The sequence below is a fragment of the Protopterus annectens genome, chromosome 15.part0 (genome assembly GCF_019279795.1).
Source record: "Protopterus annectens isolate FY-2018-M chromosome 15.part0, PAN1.0, whole genome shotgun sequence".
Taxonomy (NCBI): domain Eukaryota; kingdom Metazoa; phylum Chordata; order Ceratodontiformes; family Protopteridae; genus Protopterus; species Protopterus annectens.
The window spans coordinates 805,761,673-805,788,347 of NC_056749.1; positions in this window are offsets into that span (position 1 = coordinate 805,761,673).

The following is a 26,675-nucleotide window of genomic DNA, read 5'->3' on the forward strand; positions in this document are numbered from 1 at the left end:
GCTGGCACCCTCACCATCATAAAAAATCTATTGTTAAAGGTCAAATGGTGAGGGCTGCCAGAATGGTTAATGAACATCAGAAATTCATTAATGAATTTGATTTTATAATGAAAATGTTCATTAGGAAGGGTTATCCAGTTGCATTATGTACGTCCATTAGGGATGAAATTATTTGTAAAAGAGAAGGTGGTATGTATGAAGCTATATTAAAGTGGAATTCCCCTGAGACACTGGAAGGTAGTTTGCAACTGGGCAATAGAGAAAATCCCAGGAAGGAAAGAAATGAGCAATTATGTTTTATAACAACTTTTAATCATGACACAGAAGTAATTACACATATTATTCAGAAACATTGGAGTTTATTAATGTTAGATAACAATGTTGAGATGAAGATGGGGATGGCCCCTAAATATGTGTTTAGAAAAGATAGATCATTTAAGGATTTATTAGAAAGAGGTGCCTATGTTAACAGTCCCAGTATTAGTCAACAATTGGGTAATTTCAAATGTGGTAGATGTAGTTTGTGTAAGTATATTATGACAACTGGGTATAAAATTAGTATTGTAGGAACCCATATAGGTATCAGAGGACATTTTAATTGTTATAGTAAGAACGTAGTATACTTGGCAAAATGTGGTCAATGTCCCGCATTTTATATTGGGAAAACTTGCAGATGCCTTAGAGAAAGGGTAAGTGAGCACATATTGGATATTAGACACATGAAAACTACAAATGCATTAGTTAGACATATAGGGCAACATCCCAGACATAATTTCAAGTTTTGTGTTATACAACAGATTAACAAGGATAACCAAGGAAGTATTCTTGATGTACATTTGGATATCTGTGAAATGAAGTGGCAGTTAAGATTAGATGCTACAACTTTTCCTGGAATTAATGATAGCATCAGCATAGCTCCGATATTAAAGTCGAAGCATATTTTAGGATAAAATTATAAAAAATGGTCTTTTATTTGTTTTCTTAAAATTCAGATTTTTTATAAGATACTCATATTTTAATATTTTAATATTTTAACATACAATATATGTATATATATTTTTAAGTTGTTATACATTATGTTCGTAATGAATTGTGAATATGCAATTATTGTTTTTTTAATTGATTTATTGATTAATCAGGAAGTGGGTGGATATATAAGGGAGTGATGTATTTCTGTAATTTGTTCTGAGGAAGTCTTTATGTTGAGACGAAACCTAGGTCAACATGTTATTTATTGTAACTAAACATTAAACTTGGCCTTCAGCCTTTTGGTACAATGTGGTTCTTGCTTGCATTTTGGATTCTGTTCTCCTGGTCGGTGGTTGTGTCATCTTAATAAAGGTCCTCATAGCCATTTCCTCGTGTAACACAATAGCCTGTCCAGTAGCTGATCCCATGGACAGGATAACGGTCAATGATTTATCTAATGGTAAGTCATTATTGTACAAAAAAAGTATTTTTAAAAACTTAATGCAAGCAACACACGTCTGCTTCTTAACGTCTCAGTAATTTTCCTTCTGAAGTGACAATGTTCCACTACTATAGGCAATTCTGACACTCTGTCAGATATAATGAATGCTATATTATTACACAGATGCAAACAGTTCTGGATTTAAATAGTTTTGCAAAGTCTGTGTAGTCTGCTAGCAGACTGGGTAACATCTCTTTTCAAGGGAGACCTGGGGAGAAAAGCTCCATGTTTACATATTAGAACATACAGTAAAACATAAGAAACATTGCATGTGATTATGATTTTTAATCTACTCAAAGTGGGTTTGAGAAATACAAAAAGTTTCCAAAAACATACATAGGTATGAATAAAAGAAAATAATCCAATAGCATACATATGATATATATAAATGGAGCAGAAATTCCCATGTTGGCTGTATACAATTAGAAAAGTGAATGGTTATAAGAACATGCAGTTAGACTGATTAGGTGATACTTGTACCAGGATCACAAATTGTTCTTTTACAATATAATTAAGCCACATTTTTAAATTGTTCTCTAGTTTTATTATTGCTTTGTTTCTTTATCATGAAATAAGTATGTGCTACCTTTAATAAATTGCATATCTGCCCAAAGTCTCTTATTACAGAACAAAGCTGCTCTACATTCTTTTTCGTTAGTTGCTAGGATACAGAAATCACGCTGTATAAATTGTTTTCCAATGTTATTATTAGTATTATTATTACTATTTTTTTTTTTTTGGGTGTTGCAAAAGAATATGGTCTACGTCTATGATTCCCTTTAAGTTGAACCTTTGTGATCCATCCAGTTTTTTCATAAAACAAGTTCAGCTTTAAAACTCTTGTGGAAGTGGAAGGTGAGCCCTTCTCTTGCCAATGCAGGAGGTTTTGGCTGTCTGCATACTCCTAACCAAGATAACCTACTCATGGGTCACACAAACTCTGAGCATATTAAAACATTTGTACAGTGGTACCCACTTCAAATCTATGAGCTGATAATAAGCTGTTTCCTGTGCCCAGTGTTAGATTCCATCCAATTTCATTTGCCTACTATTTGACTCTGACTGAGTCATTTAACAAGACAAAGCTCCTGGGTTGCCCTTGAGAAGGGACAGTTTGTCTAGTGAGTATACATGGTCACCAAATAATAAAATAAAAAAGTGGTACTGGGCATTGTGGTCCTGGGTTAAGGTAAATAGGATTAATTTAATGCTGGCAAGATATACTTGATGAATTTTCAGTTAAAATAAGAATGGTCCAATACTGAGTTAAGATAATTGCATTAGTATATAATTGCTTTTGTGCTGTGTGGGTAGTTTTCTTGACAGTTGTGTAAAGAGGTTTGATTCTCTTGCAGGACATATTGTGAGGTACACAGAGGGCATGTACTGCTCCATGCTTTTTCTCAAAGTGCTCTTAACTCTTACTCTACTTGTAACAAACCAGAGTCCAGATAGAGTGGAGGTGACAGAAGGATGGTGACAAATGACCTTAATCTTTAGTTCCCAAACTAAACTTTCATTATAGTCTTCTTTTTTTTGTCGCAGTTTGTTCTTTTTAGAGTAACAAATACTCTTAATTGGTGCATTTAAGTTGTTGATTTTAATTGCAAAACGTGTCTGCTCATAGGAAGACCATCCAGACTGAACTCTACTACAGCTGTTATTTGGCTATTTAATTTTACATTGTCAATATCTATATACCACTGCAAAACACCGTGACAACTCTTGAAACTATCCAACAGCAAATTCTAAGAATAACAAATCTGTAATCTGCAGTGATCTTAACCTCACCTAGAATTCCACAAGTACTACAACTCAATTGCTCAACATTTTTCGATATATTGAAACTAGTTAAAGTTTCTACTAGACCAAGCACCACTACCATTAACTCATCAATACTTAACTTGCTGATTACTTGTATTCCTAATAGGTTATCAGACCAAGACACTCTGCCATATTATTTCAGTGAACATCGCCCAAATTTGTTTGATTGGTCCTTCATAACTCAAAATTCCTTCCATACAAACTCTTTTCTATTACTTTCCCAATAATTTATGTATCTGTTTAGAAATGGAATTACTAGTAGTAGGCTGATCAGAAGTTTATAATTGTCCAAACCATGCCTCTAGCTGATCAGAAGTTAATAACTGTCCAAACCGTACCTCTAGCTGACGTGAAGTTTATAATTGTCCAAACCGTACCTCTAGATGATATGAAGTTTATAACTGTCCAAACTATACCTCTAGCTGATTGTAAGTTTATAACTGTCAAAACTATATCTCTGCCTTATCCACCTACTTTGTCTTCTTGACCTCTATTCAGAATAAGGTACTGCTTACCACTGAAAGAACTATAAAGCCCTCCCATGCACCAAATATCACTGTAAATCTAATGTTTTCAATTAAGAACAGAAACAAAGTGAGGAATTAATGGAAGACAGACCACTTAATACCACCAGATTTTCATTACATTAAGTAGTTAATACATCCAAACAGAATACAAATCAAGGAATCAAAGGGACCCTGAATACAAATCAGTGAATCAAAGGAACCCTGCAATATGGACCTTCAAGTTGCACATCTTGCCAACAACAAAAAAATTATTTTTTTCCACCACTATATTTATTAGCTCTAACAAAATCTTCATAGATGTATGCTGTTCCTGCTCTCTGCCACCCGACATAACATACAGCATACATTAGGGCATATTCTTATGTATGCTGTTCCTGCTCTCTGCCACCCGACATAACATACAGCACACATTAGGGCATATTCTTATGTATGCTCTTCCTGCTCTATGCCACCCGACATAACATACAGCATACATTAGGGCATATTCTTATGTATGCTGTTCCTGCTCTCTGCCACCCGACATAACATACAGCACACATTAGGGCATATTCCTATGTATGCTGTTCCTGCTCTCTGCCACCCGACATAACATACAGCACACATTAGGGCATATTCTTATGTATGCTGTTCCTGCTCTCTGCCACCTGACATAACATACAGCATACATTAGGGCATATTCTTATGTATGCTGTTCCTGCTCTCTGCCACCTGACATAACATACAGCACACATTAGGGCATATTCTTATGTATGCTGTTCCTGCTCTCTGCCACCCGACATAACATACAGCACACATTAGGGCATATTCTTATGTATGCTGTTCCTGCTCTATGCCACCCGACATAATATACAGCACACATTAGGGCATATTCTTATATATGCTGTTCCTGCTCTCTGCCACCCGACATAACATACAGCACACATTAGGGCATATTCTTATGTATGCTGTTCCTGCTCTCTGCCACCCGACATAACATACAGCACACATTAGGGCATATTCTTATGTATGCTGTTCCTGCTCTCTGCCACCTGACATAACATACAGCACACATTAGGACATATTCTTATGTATGCTGTTCCTGCTCCCTGCCACCCAACATAACATACAGCACACATTAGGGCATATTCTTATGTATGCTGTTCCAGCTCTCTGCCACCCGACATAACATACAGCACACATTAGGGCATATTCTCCTATTTCTCCTACATCTCTTTTTTTCCAGAATAAATAAAGACAAGCCCTTTGGCTCCTCTATATAAAATTTTGAATAACCCCCATTCTATTACAGGTCACTATCTATCAATAAGTAGCAGAAAAGCTCATAGATACTGCCCATAACTACTGATTTTAATCCTAACATCTGCTACTTGGCATCCCAAAATATTGAGCTTATTGAAATCTATTGCTGTGCGACTACCTTGTTAGTGCCTCCACCTCATTAATTGCACTGCTGTTTACTGTTATATTGTTTCACTAACACTGCACACTCCTGGTGTATCCAATGGGGGGTGGGGAGGTAAGACATGCATTATCGAGTGCAAAATGACCAGCTATGTTACAGTAACATTGTCATAGCATTTAACAATGTGTAGCACATGTGATGCCTTAAATATTTGTCAATATTTGTCAATACAGGCCCTTCTGGTGCACAGCTGTAGTGTTCATCACTTCAGTATTTGCAGCCCATATTACTGCGTTGTATATGTGATGGCATCAGTATTTGTCTTACTAAATATATGACTGTGCTGTTTTTCTGTTTACTTTCCCACTGCAGGATACACAGTATGACCCAGAACTTCTACACAGCAGGAGCCCTCAAGTGCACATGCATATGTGTATGTCACACATTCTATATGTTTTACCTGTGTACACTTGATTAATGGTGTGAATGATTTGAAAAGTAATGTTTTTCCTTTCTCTATACTAGTTATAGCTCACTGCAGCATACCTCTCAACTGTCCAGATTTTCACAGAATGTCCAGACACAGGACATCACCATAGACATAGGCAAGCAGATATTATACATGGCCAGGTGTCAGTGGGTGGCCGCCTCCTACTACAGGAAAATGAATGATCACAGTGACAGAATCATTCAGGCATCTGTACACTTGCTTGTGCCACAGACCATATGGCACACCAGCTATGTGTCATACATGAAGGAAAAGTGCAAAGCCATGGTGAGATTATGGCTGTATTGGCCACTCAAAATGAGAGTCTGCTAACTGTAGCATGGTCAGTGAAAATACTGGCCTCTGCAGTACTGCAGCAGGATTTTACTACAGCCAGGATTTTACATTCCGTGACTATGCACAACAGATTGCAACCTGTGAGAGACAGGACACCTGTCCATGGAAACATCATTGGGCATTGAGAACCCTGCCTGTGTTCCACCCTACACAGATATCAGCTGCTGGCCCATCTGCTGAGATCTCACCATTACTCTGCCTTCAACTTACAGTCATGCTCCTTCATCTCAAAATGATATTATACCCCCATCCATCTTCTCTGTGGAGCAACCATGGCAGAATGTGTTTGTACGTGGTCATGGCAGGGCAGACCATGGTATGAGATGTCAGCAAGCTCAATCAACATTGCACTAGAGTGGTGTAGTACACATGGATGCCTCATATTATGTCAGTACCACTGTACTGTGACGTGTTTTCTGAAATAAAAATGTCGGCATTATGTCATGCATGCTTTCTTTTTTTCATGTTCTAATATTGCACAGATATCTAAGTGCAGTACTGCTGTGTGTCCCTTATATTTTATCATTCATTGATACAACAAACTGAGTGTGTATGCATACCTATGTCAGTTGTGCCCTGAGTTGATGTTTATGTTTGCACATTTGCATATGTTCATGTTGGAATATGTTAAGCTTATGTTATGTGTGATGCTCAGTGTGTATATCTAGTGGATAGTTGCCATTAGATGCAATCTGTTGCTGGGGTGAGGCAACACCTGGACATCACTGTTCAATCTGTGCACTCATGTACATGCGGCTTGTCATAACTCAAATGTTTGGGTCAGATGCTGCCATGTAGCCTGAGCCTGCACTTGTGATCACACCTGCACTTGTGATCACACCCTACATTGCCTGCACCTGTAACTTCTGTCCCCGTGTCCTCCTGCTCCTCCTTCAATAACTGTGGGATGTTCTCTTCAGAGATTTGTGGTTCTTGAGCTAGTTCACCCCACCTGGAGATGGAAGACTGTTATGTGCTCGGGTTAGCATGTTGTGCAGCATGGTACACACAATTATTATCTGTGTTGTCTTCTCAGGTGTGTATTACAGTGCACCTGTGGATGTGTCCAGACATCTGAACCTGCTTTCAATACAACAAACATACTCTCTATGGTGTTTCTAGTTGCTGTGTGTGCTCTATTGTAGGCCATATGTGCAGGGTTGGATGGTTTATGGTACAGGGTCATTAGCCATAGCTCAACTGGATAACCACAGTCATCTGTGGTGGGGAATAAAAACACTTTTGGTCAGACTGAATATTGTTGAGAGAGGTATCCTTAACACCATCCTATGTGTGTTCCTCTACCTACCCAGTAGCAGTCCCTCAGGTATTTCACCTTGCTTGAATGCAGCCCTGAGTCCACTTTCCCTTCAAATGGCAACCAGTTGTATCCTGGCAAAATTCCTGGCAGCAATGTGCAGCAATGTGGATTACTACATACACTTTCCATTCCATATTTTGGACCATTGCAAGTCATATGACAAATTTCTAAGACATAAATCCAAACGTCGTACACAAATTTGGAGTACCAAACAGCTTTAATCCTGGTACCTCGGCATTTCGCCTTCAAGAGATATCAACATATCAAATTCTAAAGCTTAAATATTACTAAACCATTAAACAATTGTGTTTCAAAAATTGTCTATACGTCACACTTTTAAAGTGAGTATAATGTGCGCTCGTCACTTTAAAAGTGGGATGTATAGACAAATTTTCTCTAAGACAGACAGCATGATACTCACATCAATATAATGATTACAATACTAAAAATAACCCCCCCCCACAGAGTGGATAACTGTAATGTACCAGATATATAACACTGCAAACTTCCTCATGTACTCAGTGCAATATATTGCACGCACATACCTATCAAGACATCAGTACATACAGAAACAGACTGGCACATAAGCAGAAAGGGATGGCCATCAAGCAACTACCAAGTGGTGTGTGCAGCAGATGGCAACATAACAAACATCATGGCAACACACCCAAAAATTGTCCATAATGCTGCCGTCTGTGATACTCCCACATCAGTCCCCATGTGCCTCTGGAATTTCCCAGGTGCAAGTAGACCCAGACTATGACACACTTTGGTTTCAAGGGAGATGGAGTTTCCTCTCTGGATCTGCACAGACATGTGAGGTATACATGTTGCAGACAGCCTGCACCATTTGTCTGTATAGACAATATCTATCAATTATTTGCTGGTTTGCCTTGCTCTGATTCTAGCTGGCTGCCTTCTAAAACACACAGTTTCAGCCTCATTTACAGTTTACATCACTGCTGCCTGTTGCAGTATATTACCAGCTTTGCTTTGCTATAGATTTTGTTGTAATCCATAGCATTCACTTGAATTCCTTGGGGTCCAAAATGTGTGCACTGAGGATTTCAAAAACAGAGTATTGCAGCTGCTTGTCACATTTGTGTTGCACTGTATGTGCACGATGTGTTTTGGAGTCACATTGGGATGTGTGGAATCCCCAATTATCCTACGCTGAATGCATAAGTATTCAGTCTGCCTTCAGTGTGTTTTCTGTATTCATCCGTTTACTGCAGGATTTGTAGGAAACACCAGCATTACCTGTTTTCTACAGTGAACCCTTTGCTGAAAGTTAGCTTGGCCTGTAAAGTAACTGTTATATTTTGGCATGCTGTGGGCTTCAAACCACATAGGAGAGACATATATCTATACCTGTTACTTTATTTAACTTCACCCATCGCATTTTTTGAAAATCCATATTTCAATATTTTATATAAAGGTTTATGCTGTGCGTGGTAATGACTATCTGAGATAGTCTTTGAATTTCTACAAACATGGCCATAATTCATAATGCTCTGATAACATCCGCATTCTAATTATTTATGTATTTATTTACATTTGTTGACCAGGAAAATCTGACTGGACACGGGTCCTTTTTCAGCGGAGGCCCGGGGAGAAAAGCTCCACAATAAAGATAAATTTAAGTACAAGATTACAAGAAGTAGATGTAACTGCATGTATAAAAATATACAAACATAGTTCAAGATGAATAACATAATTAGATGAAGGACAGTTGTGTACATAGAGTACACATATAACATCTGTGCCATCTAAGATGGCACGTATTCTAACAATTAAGCTAATAAAAGGGTTTGTATAGTACCTGTTTGTTTAAGAATAATGTGCTGTTAGCTTGGCCTGTAAAGCAACTAGCCAGCATGTCTAAATTTTGACATAATGTGGCTTCTAAACTACATAGTGGAAACATATATCTGCACCTGTTACCTTTGTTAACATCACCCATAGCATCTTATGGAAGGGCCATATTGCAATACTTTATATTAATATTTATGCTGTGCATGGTAACGACTCACTGATAGTCTTCAAATACAAATATGGTCCTAATCCATAATGCTCTGAGCTATAGCTGTTTAACAACAGTGTCTGGAGAGCAGTGTCTGTTTGTTTAAGGACAACATGTGCGGACTGTTAGTGCAGATTGTAAGGAAACAGACCAGCATATCTACAACATGGTGCCACATTCCAATAACATCTGCAATTTAACTGCGGAGGCAGTACATCTTGCTAGATCCCGTTATATGTCTGAGCAATTTTTTAGTTAATATTGTATACTTCGTAATAAAGCAGTGAAAGTCTGTTTTCTCATGATATTGAAATCAATAGTAGAGCAAAATCATCTTCACATTTTGAGGGACTGGGATGGGCAGACTAACAATTGAAATGAAGAAAAAGTAAGATGCATGTATTTTACTACTGATGTGTAATTTAACAAGGAATAATTGTTCTCACACATACCTGTCTGTGACCTTAATGTACAGCAACATGTATGGTTCTGTTCACAGAAGCTGTATGCTACATGACACTGTCACACTGCCTGAGGAATGTACGCCCTGCATTACAGTTACTGTGTCTGAACACAGTGATAACATGAATGTATTGTTCCAAATGTCTTGCAACATGAGGCATATGTTCATACTTTGCAATCCTAAGCCAAGAGCATTATTAGTAGACCATCCCCCATGGGTACACTAGACAATCTCGACGTACTGAAATGTCGAAATTCAGTACATCGAGACTGAATAGTGGAAAGTGCAACAAAGGAGCGAAGCGAGTCCAGGAAAACCTCCGGAAGCCAAAAATAGTGTAAACGTATTTTATTAGCTTCTGTACAACAGAAGCTTCTTCAGACAAAAAAGAAGCGCCAAAAACCACTGTTTAAATCCTAAAATGTTGCTCCCATGATGTCATTTCCTTAACAACCAGGATAATTAATTCATGGTTACTGGAAACACTATTTACTAAAAAATATATATATACATTTACCATCAAACACAAATGGAATAATGTAAAAATCACATTAAAAAGTGTTATGTTAACCACTTCAGTAAACAGGAATAATATTGGAAGATTATGAATAAAACCAATCTAATAAAGGAATTGGAATGGCAATTGTTATTAAATGCTTTCTCTCCCCCTGGGTTAAATGAAGCCTGCAACATTTCTGTTATTTTAAAATATAAAAGTTACCTTAGGTATTAGATGTGTACTCTATCTGTTATAAGTTGTATTTTACATGAGATTTTTACCCTTTTCTTTCCTGTTTAGACAGGACCTTTTTTCTTGTTATGTCCTTTCCAATATGTTTTTATAAATTCCAAGCCTTTAAAAAGGCGCTTAGTACCGTTAGCCGGTTTTTATTAGATTGGTTTTATTCATAATCTTCCAATATTATTCCTGTTTACTGAAGTGGTTAACATAACACTTTTTAATGTGATTTTTACATTATTCCATTTGTGTTTGATGGTAAATGTATATATATTTTTTTAGTAAATAGTGTTTCCAGTAACCATGAATTAATTATCCTGGTTGTTAAGGAAATGACATCATGGGAGCAACATTTTAGGATTTAAACAGTGGTTTTTGGCGCTTCTTTTTTGTCTGAAGAAGCTTCTGTTGTACAGAAGCGAAAACGTTCCTAATAAAATACGTTTACACTATTTTTGGCTTCCGGAGGTTTTCCTGGACTCGCTTCGCTCCTTTGTTTCACTGGTTTTGTTTTTTGTTGTGATTTGAATAGTGGAAAGTGCAGTTAACCAAAACTACACTATGCCAAATCCGCAAATGTCAAATCCGCCGCTATCGTGGTGCTGTTAGTGGATTTAGCTGGGGTTTCAGGTAAGTGTTGTGTGTTTGAGGATAATGGGTAGGGATTTTAGTGTGTGTGAGTGTGTGGGGTGGTGTTTTTTGTGTGTTTGTGTGTTTAGTGCAACCTCTGAGTTAGAATATATAACTAGGGAGGGTGTGGGGGGTGCAGTGGGGCTTTCCCCCCTACTTATAGGTAGGTTAAGTGTGTTTGTGTGCGTTGTTATGTTTGTTTAGTTAAGAAGGTGTATATGATTATGTCCTGGTTTGTGTGTGTGTAAATGGTCGCGATTGTAGCATTCGTGACTGTGGGCTTTTGTGTATGTGGATTTTCGATTATTCAGTCTCGAAATACTGAAATTCGATATTTCAGTATTTCGAGATTATATAGTGAATCCTCCCCCATCAAGATGATGTCATAATATAAAATCATTTCACTGCCTGTAAAACATGGGCTTGCAGTTAAGCTGTGTTTGGTAAGTCTTCTTCTTTCGGCTGTTCCCGTTAGGGGTCGCCACAGTGGATCATCTGTTTCCATTTCTTCCTGTCATCTGCATCTTGCTCTGTCACACCAACCACCTGCATGTCCTCTCTCACCACATCCAATAACCTTATCTTAGGCTTTCCTATTTTCCTGTTACCTGGCAGCTTCATCCTTATCATCTTTTCCCCATTATACTCTGTATCCCTCTTCAGCACATGTCCAAACCAATGTAATCTTGCCTCTCTGGCTTTGTCTCCAAACCTTCCAACCTGGACTGACCCTCTAATATACTTATTCCTAATCCTGTCCATCCTCGTCACACCCAGTGCAAATCTTAACATCTTCAACTCTGTCACATCAAGCTCTGACTCCTGCCTTTTTGTCAATGCCACTGTCTCCAACCTGTATAATATAGCTGGTCTCACTAACCTCTTGTAGACCTTCCCTTTCACTCTTACTGGTATTCATCTGTGACAAATCCCTCCTGACACTCTTCTCCACCCATTCCACCCTGCCTGTACTCTCTTCTTCACCTCTCTTCCACACTCACCATTACTCTGAATTGTTGATCCCAAGTACTTAAACTCATTCACCTTCACCACCTCTACTCCCTGCATCCTCACCACTCCTCTATCCTCCCTCTCATTCACACACATATATTCTGTCTTAGTCCTGCTGACCTTCATTCCTCTTCTCTCTAGAGCATATCTCCACCTCTCCAGGGTCTCCTCCACCTGTTCCCTACTCTCACTACAGATCACAATGTCATCTGCAAACATTATAGTCCACGGAGACTCCTGTCTGATCTCGTCTGTCAACCTGTCCATCACCATTGCAAATAAGCTGTGTTTGGTAAGTAAGTACCCCTTATGGGTGGAGTTTAGATGTAGATGGTGAAAGTAGGTTTGAACCCCATGACCTCCAAACTGTATTTAAATTCTTAACACATGAATGTAAAGATGTCAGTTGTTTATTGGTTCTAAGGTTCTTCTGAAAGAAATGATTACAAAATGTATATCAGTGTTATTTCTGGAATAATTTTTTCATACATTCTATTTTTTATTTCAGACAATGAGGAGCACAATTGGAACAGAGCCATGTGCAATGAGCATATGCACAGGTTTGAGGAAAAGTGGAGAGAAAGGTATATTGATTTTTTTACCTGTTTTAAGGACTAAAATGCATCTTTCCCTGTTTTCAGGCCTGTATGTTTCACATTGCAGGAATCATGCATCAGTAAGGTATGTGAAATCTTCAAATGGTAGCTGTGCTTATAACTGTGGAAAATTTCTAACAATGTTGATGTTTTATGTATCTTTGAGAAATTTGTTCCGCACACATCTTTTAAATGTAACCCACAGCATAAATAAGTCATTTTTGTGTATCTGTCACATCTATTAAGGTGATTTGTTTAATATGTAGAAGTGTAAGTGCTTTGATTAGTGTTTATACTTGGCTTGCTGGTATGCCTGGCTGTGTTTTCAGATGATTGGTCTTTTCTGTATATTTTGCCTATTTACACAATGAATGGTTGCCTTCTGTGTCTATATGGCTTGTCCTTCAGTTCAATATTGGTCTTGCATCTGCCTCAGACATCTTGCATGTTGCCTGACACTTGAACAGATATCCATGTGATTGCAGCCGTTCATATTCAGCACACCCTGAAGATCAACACTGGTATTGCATCTGCCTCAGACACCTTGGGTGTTTCTGTAGGAACACAGTTATAGGCTGCATCAACTAACAATTGATCAAACTCCCATTTGATTGTGGTAGTTCAGTATCAGCAAGCATATTCCATACATTTTATTATTCATTGTACTAATTGCTGCCTGTTTTCGCAGATGATGAATACAGCTGTACACATACAATACTGTTAGTAACAGATATGTTAGATTCTCATATGTCATCAGTTGTATGACTGAACATATGAAGTTGTTTTTAGTATTGTACTCATATTGATGTGAGTATCATGCTGTCTGTCTTAGAGAAAATTTGCTATACATCCCACCTTTAAAGTGACCAGCGCACATTATACTCACTTTAAAAGTGTGACGTATAGACAAATTTTGAAACACAATTGTTTAATTGTTTAGTAATATTTAAGCTTTAGGATTTGATATGTTGATATCTCTTGAAGGCGAAATGCCGAGGTACCAGGATTAAAGCTGTTTGGTACTCCAAATTTGTGTACGACGTTTGGATTTATGTCTTAGAAATTTGTCATATGACTTGCAATGGTCCAAAATATGTTCAGATGACTTTCTCTTCATTTTAACAATGACATGTTGTGGCTGCTCCTATAAATCATTGAATGCAGACAGAACAATATGTTGATTTGAACATTCATACATTTTTACAAAGCTAATGACCCATGTGTGTGTCTAAACATATAGAATTGTATAGATAAGAATACTGTTGTCCTTTTTAGGAGGACTGCATGCGAGGCCATCAGTAACTCTGTTCATAATGAACGTGTCTCAGTCCCTGTGTAAATTGCCATCATAATCAGATTGTGTTGTGCTATGATATTCATGGGGCTGTCTTGTGTGATAGACATTTACTTTTTTTTGCTGTATTTTGCGATTAGTCTTCAGAGAGCATGGTACCCGTGGATGTTGTGCAATCTAATTATGATGATGTGCACATGAGAAGCTACTGCCCGATTCTTCCAAGGCGGATGGGCGGATGGGCGTGCTAATGACGACGATGATGCCGAGGCACATGGACCCACTTCTCCCCATGACATTCTGCCTGCAGCACAGAGGAGGCATCAGCATGACTGGCATAGAGATGATTTTTGGGAGGAGATCCAGGAGGTCATAACCAATGTCTTCTGAACACAGATGAGGGACATGATGGGGACTTCTTTGAGGACGTGGCAGAGGCTATGCGAGATTCATTCAGAGTGATAGCTCATGAGATCATTCAGGAGTCTGATGCCCATCACGCTGGTCCATGTGGCCACTGAGTATTGTCTGTGCAGTCCACTTGTGTTATGCTGCCAACATGCTGATGGCCATTTCATTGATTGGAATGTATTTGCACTCCTGTACATGCATACCATGTATCTGCCATGCTTATGTGTTATTATCGTGTGACATTTACTTTGATTTCAATGTGTGCATGGCACACAGTAAGGCATAACACTTTCCACATGATAACCAGTAAACATGTGTGTTACTGGGGCAACTGACAGACAACACATGTTGTACATACTCCATCACTGACAGCGTGATATGCCTTGGATTTCTGTTTTGCCATATCAAGTATGTATGACTTTTCAACCCAGGAAAATAACATCATAATTGATGCTGTCCACCAACATGGAAGGAGAATCCTAGGTTGTTCAATTGATACTATTTTGATTAATGAAATCTGATCAGACCTCACCAACATGATCAGTGCAGCTGCAGGCTTGAACTGATCCTGTGAAGCCTATAGATTACACTGATCAGACATGATTCTTCATGCAGCCAACAGAGTCACATGTTATGAGAGATCAAGGGATGAAACTGGTGGTGGACCACCTCTGACCCGCATTAATGGCATAACTATATTTCTTGCCTCTCTGCATACAGCAAGTGGGGAGTGATGCATCCCTGGTAGTGGTATTGAAGCTGGGGTTTCAGGATGGACATGTATGTATTTTTTTTCCATTACAGGGGTCTGTATTAAGACAATCACTGCATATCGCTGCGACATGCATATTCATGTATTGCTGTTATAGATTATACAGCAGCAGAGTTGAGCTGTGAACACACTTCCCTATGGCATGGATTGGCAGAGAGTGCCTCCACCTCATTTCATGGCACTGCTGTTCACTGTTCTATTCTTGTTTCCCTACCACTGAACACTACAGGTGCATTCAGTTCAGGGACAAGCCATGCATTTTCAAGGGCAGACAGACTAGGCATGTGCAGCAACATTGGCATAGCTTTTAGTAATGTGTAGCACATGTGATTCCTGACATTTGTGTCAATATTTGTCAATATAGGCCCATCTGGCATACAGTTGCAATGTCCATCACTTACATATTTGCAGCCCATATTACTGTGTTGTATATGTGACGCTGCCAGTATTCATTATGATTATGCTGTCTTTCTCTTTACTTTCCCACTGCAGATCCACAGTACAGCCATAAGATCTACACAGCAGGAGTCACTCAGTGGTATGCTGTTATGTATGTTCCATATCTGTCCTTGCTGTTAATCCAGTAATTGACTTCCATTAATAGTGTCCTCCTTACCATTCCTAGGTCAGTCTGCATCAACATCCTCAAGTACACATACAAGTGGTATGTGTAGGACACACATTCTGTCTGAACTGTTCTTGCCTGGTTAATTATGTAAATGATGTGATCAGTAGTGCTGCTTTTTTCTTAAACTAATTGAAGTTCATTCCAGTGCAACACCACCATCTTCCCATGTGTGTTTGCCAGGTGTGTTTTTCTTTTTAATTCATCACGTGTCATGTATATTGGCCATGTAAACAGATTATATGCTTATTTTATGTACATGCCGTGAAACATACATACAGTAGACTGCAAGTGAAGTGTGAAGTCATTAATATTTGTAGCATTGCAATGAGATATAGATGTTGTATGTCTTTGATATCTATCATGTGATGTAGGCACACTGTCCTGATCTGTGATTTTGTATCTTGTAGCTCATCAGCTATCTGTGTCATTCAGTAGTCCATCCATCCAATGATCATGATGGTATTCAAAATGTGTCTCAGCATGGTAGTACAGCCCCTGGCACAGAGGACTTTGAGTTGTTTGGCGAGTCCGTCCATGAGGATGACACTGATGTTGCAGCAGATGTAGACTCAGATGTAGAGGTCCACTTGTCAAATCATTCAGAGGATGCTGTCTCAGGCTGAACAGGCTGAGGCCATTGACCAACATACCACACAACGACCAGACACAGTGTGTCAACATAGTCATAGGAGAGCAGATGTTGTACATAGTCATAGGAGAGCAGGTGGTGTCCACCTCCTACTACAGGAAAATAAATGGTCATGGCAACACCATCATTTAACATGTCTGTAAACTTGCCCATGCCACAGATCACATGCCATGCCAGCTACATGTCATGCATGAAGGACAAGAGAGAAAAGACTGTGAGATTATGGACGCATTGGCCACTCAGAATGAGTCTGCTAGCTGTAGCATGGTTGGTGGAAACCCTGGTCTTTATGGGACGCATTGGCCACTCAGAATGAGTCTGCTAGCTGTAGCATGGTTGGTGGAAACCCTGGTCTTTATGGGACGCATTGGTCACTCAGAATGAGTCTGCTAGCTGTAGCATGGTTGGTGGAAACCCTGGTCTTTATGGGATGCATTGGCCACTCAGAATGAGTCTGCTAGCTGTAGCATGGTTGGTGGAAACCCTGGTCTTTATGGGACACATTGGCCACTCAGAATGAGTCTGCTAGCTTAGCATGGTTGGTGGAAACCCTGGTCTTTATGGGATGCATTGGCCACTCAGAATGAGTCTGCTAGCTGTAGCATGGTTGGTGGAAACCCTGGTCTTTATGGGATGCATTGGCCACTCAGAATGAGTCTGCTAGCTGTAGCATGATTGGTGGAAACCCTGGTCTTTATGGTACTGCAGCAGTGTCATACTATCACCAGGAGTCTGCATTCTATGACTGTGTTCAGCAGATTACAACCTGTGAGAGGCAGGCCACCTCTACAAAGAACTACAATGGTCATCAGGAATCATTATCTGTGGTCCAACCTGCACAGACTTTGACTGCTGGCCCATCTGCTGAGGTTCTGCCAGTAACAAGGCCTTAAATTTAAAGTTATGCTCCTTTGTCTCCACATGGTGTTGTACTGCCATCCATGTCCTTTTAGAGCAACCATGGCAAGATGCATCTGTATGTGGTTGGGGCAGGGTGGACCATGGTGTGTGATGTCAGTGAGGTTGCCTGAGACTGAGTTAGAGTGTATCAAGCAGTGCAGTACTCATAACTGGCAAATATCATTGCAATACCAATGTATCATGATATGTGTTTTCTGAAATTAAAATTTCTGCATCATGTATTGCGTGATATCTCTTTTTTCTTGTGTTCATATGGTCCAGATATGTATGTGTTGAACTAATGTGTGTCCATTGTTGTTTACCATACAGCGATATAACAAACTGAGTGTGGATGCATACCTGTGTCAGTTGTTAACTGAGTTGATGATCTGTGCTTTGACACATTTACATATGCTCATGTTGGAATATGTTATGCTTTCATTATGTGTGATACTCAGTGTGTACATCCACTCTGTACATGCCATTAGATGCAATCTGTGCTGCTGTGGTGGGGCAACATCTGCACATTAGCTTTCAATCTGTGTACTCATGTAAATGTCACTTGTCATGACTCAAATATTTGGGTCAGATGCTGCTGTGTTGCCCAGCCCTGCTCTTGTGGTTGCACCCTACTTTGCCTACGCCTGTGAATTCTGTCCCCTATGTCTTCCTGCTCCTCTTCCAGTACCTGTGGATTGTCATCTTCAGACATTTGACATTCTTGAGGAAGTTTACCCACACCTGCAGCTGTAAGACTGCCATGTGCTCTGTTTAGCATGTTGTGCAGCATGGAACACACCATTATCATCTGTGCTGCCCTCTCAGGTTTGTATTGCAGTGCATTCCAGGATGTATCCAGACCTCTGAACCGAGCTTTCAGTACACCAAACATACAGTCTATGGTGTTTCTGGTTGTTTCATTGGTCTGTTGTAGGCCTCCTGTGCAGGGTTGGATGTTTCAATGTACGGTGTCATTAGCCATGGCCCAAGTGGATTACCACAGTTACCTGTTGTGGGGAATAAAAGTAGTTTTGCTCAGAATGAATATTGCTAAGAGCATATCCTTAACTTGCATCCTATCTGTGTTCCTGAACTTACCCAGTAGCAGTCCTTCAGGTATTTCACTTTGCTGGAATCCAGTCCAGAGTCTACTTTCCTTCCAAATGGCAGCATCATGGACACTTCCAGGTGTGTTGCCATGATGTTTGTTATGCTGCCATCTGCTGTGCACACAACTTGGCAGTTGATAGATGGCCACACTTTCTGTTTTTGTATCAGTCTGCTTCTGTATGTACTGGTGCCTTGATACCTATGTGCATGCAATCTATTGCACCCATTACATATGGGAAGTTTGCAGTTTTAAAGGACTAGTGCATTACAGTTCTTTGTTTCATGGGGATGGATGGAACGTATATGTAGTCATTCACCTTGCTGCACATTGCTTCCAGGAATTTTGTCAGGATATGACTGGCAGCTGTCTGTGATAGTCCTGCAGCATCCCCTATGTGTATCTGGAATTTCCCAGATGTATGTACACCCAGGCTGATATACACTTTGGTTTCAAGTGGGATGGGTTTCCTCACAGGGTTTTAACAGACATGTGTGGGGCACACATGTTGCAGACATCCTGCACCAGTTGTCTGTCTAGCCTGTATCTGTCAATTATTTTTTAGTCTAACAACTTATTTATTTGCAGTCTTGCTCTGACTCTAGCTGGCTGCCTTAAGGATGCACAGCCACAGCCTCATTTATGGCTTGCATCACTGCAGCCTGTTGCAGAATATTAACAGCAGGTTGTATTTTTATATGATTTATTTATTTTTTTTTGCTACAGATTTTACCATTCTCCATAATATTCTCTTGATCTCCGTGGGGACCCGAAGGTATGCACCAAAGATTTTAGAAATGGATTCCATTTGTCACATTTAATTTGTGTTGTGTGTGCACAGTGTGTTTTGGAATCAGACCAGTGTACATGGAATCCCAAACTATCCTACACTGAATACTTAAGTACTCAGTTTACCTCAGGGTGGCTTCTTGAATCACATCCACAGCAGGTGCACTGTCCGCAAATAGCTTCAGCAAGCTTTGTAGAATCTGGGCCATTGTGTTTAATTTTAGCACGGGAAATGTAAATAAATGTGTAAAATCTCGATGAGCATGTATGGTGTATGTTGATTATACAATTAGTCTCAGCTCTCTCTCTCTCTCTCTCTCTCTCTCTCTTTATAAGTTAGTACCTCTGCATTATAAAGATGAGACTATAATTGTAAAGGATAGAGATACTTAGTCAATTTTGAATGAAAATATGATGTATAATAATACAGACAAGTAATAATATCATTTGTACAAGTTCTTTTCTTTTTCTTATTTCCCATTGAAGAAGTAGAGATCTTAGTTTGTTTTTTAACTTAAGTCTCAGTCCATCCACTCTTGCTAGTAGATCTTTTAAGTGAAGAACTGGATCAATTCATGTTATTTAGATTAAGTATGACATTATTCTTTGACCAATAGCTTAGTCTAATGTTTTGAAGATTTTAGTATTAGAAAAAAAGAAAAAGCTTTAGTCTTGCAGGGTATTGTAAATGCACTTCAATATTTAGTGCACTTGTCTTGTATGCATCCCAGTTTGATTTGGAGCTGTTCCATTTTAAGACCATGTCCTTGAATGGAAGAAATGATTTGTTCCATTTCTTTTTTATAGCCATCTCTGAAATAAAAACCCTTGAGGAACTCATCAGATGAAAATAAATAACTGTGACTACTTAAATGAGTTACTCTGATGAAGAGACTATTGAAGACTGAATGCACTAGTAATTTCAACTCTAAATAAACATTTGAATGTTGGAGAAGTTAAATAAATATTCAGAACAACTGTAAACTAACCTCACTCTATAGAGCATTTAACTGAACCTGCTCCTCATTGGCCATCCTATTTGGAACTCTCCACACCTATTTATTGATTAGTACTAGGCTAACTGCCCTTGCAAACAGTTTTAAGCCCAGACAATTATCCCTTGTGAGACTCAAACTCTGCACTTTGTGTTTGTAAGGCAAACACCTCAACCATTAGGCCACCCTCCCAACCCTGGACTTGTAAGGCAAACACCTCAACCATTAGGCCACCCTCCCAACCCTGGAATACACTATTCATTTCTTAATCACATCACACAAAGTAAGCCAGGGAACAGTTTACTCAATACACACTCCCAATCAGCTTACTAAAATATTCGTATACACCTATCCCAGCATGCCATGAAGAAAATATAAAACTTCACCAAAAAACTGAAAATAAAATAGTCCACAGGCTGGATTAAATAAAGTCTATATGGTGCACTAAAACCATGTGTCTGACATGGTGTGAAGCACATGTGGTAGTGTGCTGTTTTGTATTCAGTAAGTGGCTGTACACGCTGTGTAGAGCCACACAAACACGGTAAACATTGTGACTTGCTAATTACTGTATAAGCAGCTGAATTGTATGCTAATCAACAAATCCAAGATGGAAGAGCTATTCAACAAGCTATAAAACAATTGTGTAGACTTTGTGCAGGTTTTGCCTGTGAATTCCAAAACCTATTGGAATGCAGCCATGGAATGTACTCTACACAGAAACAAGTCTATGCTGCTGCTGCTAACAGACTTCAGCCAAGAAGGTAAAGGATGTTTAGACCCCATTTAACTTTTCACTCTCTGCATGAGGTAGAAATTGTAGATCCCTACAGGGTAGATAGAGACACACTGCAGGAACTCTACAGGAACCCCGCAACCTTTATTATCCTCAGCTGACACCAAGGACAAACCAAGGGAAGCCAATTCCTCTGGAGACTAAGGTATGTGTAGCACTTAGAATATTAGCTATGGAATGTTCCAGAGACCAACACAGGGCATGCTGAGGTGTCACAACCATCAGCATCCAGGATCCTGCATCAATTCCTGAATGCTGTGTTACAACATGCCAGTGACTACATACATTTTCCCCATATACCTGAAGGCAGAGCTAGAACTATTGCAAGATTTCTACCTGATAGCACACTTCTGTGAAATGTTGGATGCCATAGACTGCACACACATTGAAATCAAAGCAACATCCATGGAACAGTGAAGGGTGTGCATGAACAGAAAAGGCTTCCAGTCCATTAACTGCCAGGTCATGTGTAATGCTATGGGAATCATCCTGAATGTGTGTACAGGCAGTCAAGGCAGTTATCCTGACTCCCATATCTGGAACAACTCTCACCTCTGTCAGAGGATTTCTAGGGGGGATATCCAACAATGCCATTTACGGGAGGGGGGGCAGGGGATTGACTTGAGCCATGGCTGATAATGCTCATCAGAAATGCACACATACCCACCAAAGAATGTTATAATGAGGCACACAGTCAAACAAGAAATATCACAGAGCATGTATTTGGGCTGCTGAAGTCATGATTTCAGTGCTTGGATACATCAGGGGGAGTACTGGAGTACAATCCCCATACTTGAATTGAAATTGTCACTGTCTGTGCCATCTTTCACAATATTATCCTGAGAAAACAGCTCTAGCAGGATCACCAAGGGGAAGGGGCACACATCCCACCACCACTACCAAAGTCATCACAGCCTCATGCAGGTGACGAGTCTGAGGGAGAATCACCAGCCCCTGTGGGTGTAGGTAGATATAGGTGTGTACAATATGCCCCTGCCCTGTCCAAGAGGCAATGCATAGTACACATGCTCACCACCTAAGGGAGTAAAACTGTCATCCTATTCACATACATATAGTAAAATGGATGCCAGGCAATGCTCACAACTTTTACTTATCCATGTAGTTGCTGTGTACTGTTAACATCACACAGAGTCAGCCCAAATTTATAACATTTGCAGCTGCCAGACTATCAAGGTAAGAGCTGAATGCCAAATAAGAAAATAAATGGCTAATAATACAAATGAATTGCAGATCCTTGCATACTGTTACTTGTTAAGTAAAAGGTGGGTGATTTTTACAGCAATAACATCAATATGTGGCAGCACTGACATGTCAAGTGATGTGTTCACTATAAACTAATAGGCCTCATGCTTCAAAATACACACATTACATAAACATGTACGAAAGCAGAACAATTTTCAAAAGAGCATCACAAACACATATATAATAAGCACTCAGTCAACTATTAACCCTGAGCATCACACAAAAACAATGCATGCATCTCTAAATCCAAAAGATAGCACAGTTATTATCATTTGCACAGGATGGGGTTTGGGCTAAGGGTGACACAAAAAGTAGTGAATGTGTGTGAGTAAACAAGACAAGCAGGGAGAAATGTAGCAAATTATCAAATGGTCATTGAGACAGAATGAGCTGTAGGTCTCACTAATGACCCATGTAACAGTTTTTGTGTGTGTGTGTGTGTGTGTGTGTGTGTGTGTGTGTGTGTGTGTTTGCAAGAACACAGATAATCTCTGTGCTAGCCCTACATCCTTGTTTGATGGACAGGTGTGAGCCATGCATGGTAGAAGTAACAGTTCATTGTCATCACCCTTGACCATAAGCAGGGGTAATACTGGCATATCCATGCCCATGGTCATATGTGCTACTGCTACCTGAATGTGACTTGATGTCTGCTGGATTAGCTGTCCTCATGGATACACCCAGGACCATGAACCATGGTCTACCACATCTGGGTGTGGACACCACAATCACTGATGGAGCAGAGGAAGTAGTGCCACTATGGGAGCTTGAATGGGCGCACCCACATTACCCAACATCAGTTGATGCTGATCTACATCCACGTGGATGCTGTCATCCTCCCAACAGATGTTCCATCACAGACACAACCCCATCCATTATGTCATTCATCCAGTCCGGTGAATCAGCCACATGGCAGGGGCAGTCACTTATGTCAGCCTGTGCCAAATCTACAATCATAAGCATGTCCTTGGATGCCCTAGTGGTCATGCCTGTGCCTCCATGATGGCCCTAAACACACACACCAAGTGGCACGTAAAGACACATGAGGATCAGGTGGTGGGTGGACAGCAGTTCTTCTCAGAGAACCTCTAACAACTCTCCTGCATGGCACCTTGAATACACTTTGGGTATGGCCAGAGACAACGAGCACTGAAGCCACAGTAACCACATACCCTGATCAAGTGTGTGACCCTTCACCTGTTCAGTATCTGAGTACTCTCTAGAATAGGTATGTATAGGACTGCCTACTGTGTCAAATGATGGAAATGGCTGAATATCAACCTCACTGTAAGATTCAACCTCTGCACCGTCTGACTGTGCCTGTGTTTGGCCACCATCATCATCATCAGAGTCTGCCAATACTCTGACATCAGATGTTAAGAGTCCTACACTTCCACTTTCAAACCAAGCAGAAACTTAGCAGTTTGGAGGGTATGAAGTTCAGTCCTTGAAATATGTTCTACCCCTACTTCACTAATAAAAAATCAAACTTTAAAATACATACTACAAAATAATAAAATAAAATAGTAGGTAGTTCACAGTTGAGTTAAGAATGGAATATCCTTTATTGAAGCACACAAACAAGTGATCCTAGCTGAGTATAATGAAAAACATTTAAGACAATCATTATTTATATATATAAAATCAGGTTATTTGGAACAAGGGAGTGGTTACAGAGGGGTAGTTCTGTTAAGAGCGATTAAAGCATTTAACTCATTCCTTTAACCAAGTCCCTCTTCCCTCTTAACACCACAGTGTAAACTGAAACTGTGCTACCTTAGAACTGAAACCACAAAGCTAGAGACAAATAAAATATATAATATAAGCATTAAAGCATTGGGGGGTGACACAAAAGTAGTGAATGTGTGTGAGTAAACAAGACAAGCAGGGAGAAATGTAGCAAATTATCAAATGGTCATTGAGACAGAATGAGCTGTAGGTCTCACTAATGACCCATGTAACAGTTTTTGTGTGTGTGTGTGTGTGTGTGTGTGTGTGTGTGTGTGTGTGTGTGTGTTCATAGGTTCATAGGTTCATAGGTTCATACTAGGCTATCTGCCCGAGGGCATTTACAAGCCTAGCCCATAGTTTTGTGGCTTACGCCACCCCTTTAGTATGGGGAACTATACCCATTATTTTGCTGTGCCTCTGTTGAGCAGTGACACTGAGGTAATCCCTGGGGTATATCTGCGATCTCCCATCCATTGGTCAAGATTTCTCTTGAACAAGGCCAGCGAGGTGCTCTGCCTCACATATACCGGGATTTTATTCCACAGCATAGGGAGTCTTTGGGTGATGAATCTATCCCTCCAGCACGTCCTATTAATAGCCGTGTCGAGGTTTAAGTCTCCCGCCCTTGTGGCTCTGACGGATCTAGATTTTTTGAGGTGAAGCATATTCATCAAATCTGGGTTTGACATGGCCTTGTATGTTAGGCAAAGGTCACCTCTGAGCAGCGGTGGCGACTGAATAGAGCTGGAGTTCTTTCAGTCGGGCAGCATAGGACAGATGTTTGAGACCCTTTATCCTTTTGGTGAGGAACTTTTGTGGCCTCTCCAGCTGCTGCAAGTGTCGGGTCAGATACATTCCGAATGGGGCATTGTACTCAATCATTGGTCTGATGAGTGATGAGTATAGGGAGACTATGACCTCCCTTGATCTAGATGAGAATCCCTTCATGATAAGGTGGGCAATGTAGAAGGTCTTCCTAACTACTTTAGCTACATGGGTGTCGAATGACAGACTACTATCAACCTGGGTCCCCAGGTCCCTGATAACTTCTTCTGTACTCAGTGGATTGCCACCTATTTGGTAGCTAGGGGTAACCTTGTTTTTCCCGAAGGGTATGACTATGCATTTTTTGGCATTTAACTTTAGGCCATGGCTCTGGCACCAGTTATCTGTTTCTGTGAGACCCTTCTGAAGGATATCTGTGTCAGATGTGTTTTCTACTATGGTTCCCAGTTTGCAGTCATCTGCAAACTTTGTCAGCCATAACCCTCCTGTGTTTGCTTGTACTTCGGAAAAGTAGATGCCAAACAAGAGTGGGCCCAGGACTGAGCCCTGTGGTACACCACTTGTGACAGGCTTTGAGTCTGACATGGCGCCAGCAACTCTGACCCTGTGGGTTCTGTCACTCAGCCAGTTTGCAACCCATCTTGTGATGTATGGGTTAACATTTAAGCTGATGAGTTTTTCAATGATACCCGAGTGGGGTATTGTATCAAAGGCCTTCGCCAGATCGAGGTAGGCTGTATGGACTGCCTTTCCCTCATCAATGGCTTTGGTGACTGTTTCAAAAAGTCAACCAAGTTTAGAAGGCATGATCTGCCTTTGACAAAGCCAAACTGGGATGGATCCAAAGTCTGCAAATTCCCTATGTCTTTATTTATGAGGTCCATTATGATCCTCTCCATGGCTTTGCAGATAAGGCTTGTCAAGCTAATGGGCGGTAATTTCCAGGGTCGGTGGAGGCACCGCCTTTGTGAAGTGGGACCACAGTTGCAGTGCGCCACTCCTGGGCAATGTATCCAGAGGTAAGACTATGTTTAAACAGCTGTCCTAGCTGTGGGTTTAATTCCTCGTTGAGTTCGTGGAGCACACAGCCGGGGACACCATCAGGTCCCATGGATGCTGTGTTTTTGCTTTGGAGAGTGCAGTTCTCACTTGGGGCTTGGAGATGTTTGGGGGCTGCAATCGCTTGGTATAGATATCTCTCCTTTGGGGGAGGGAGGGGAGAAGTTTGCACTGAACCTGTCAGCCAGTATGTTGGCAATGTCTGTAGGATCAGTAATCTTCACATCATTTTGAACTAGTTCTGAGCATATCTGGGAGTTTCCTCCCAGGTTTCTAACATAGCTAAAGAAGGCCTTATGATTGTCTTTTGAGTCTTTAGCTATTTTTCTCTCAAAATTTGCTTTGGATGATTTTATGAGAGCTCTTAGTTTTTACTTATAGTGATCAAGGGTGTCTTACCTTTTAAGGATTTTGCTCTATCTTGTAGTAGCTTCCTCCTTTTGTTGTAGAGTTTGTTTATGGCTGGGGTCCACCAGAGTGGACGCTTGCCTTTGGTACAAAGAGTCTTTGTTTTGCTTGGGATTGCCTTATCCATGCAGTCCTGCAGGTGCTGGTAGAAGGCATTTGTAAGTGATTCAGCGGCTTGAGTACTGTTTTCCGGCTCGGGGGCCTTAAAGGAGACCACACTAGTCTTTAGAAGTGT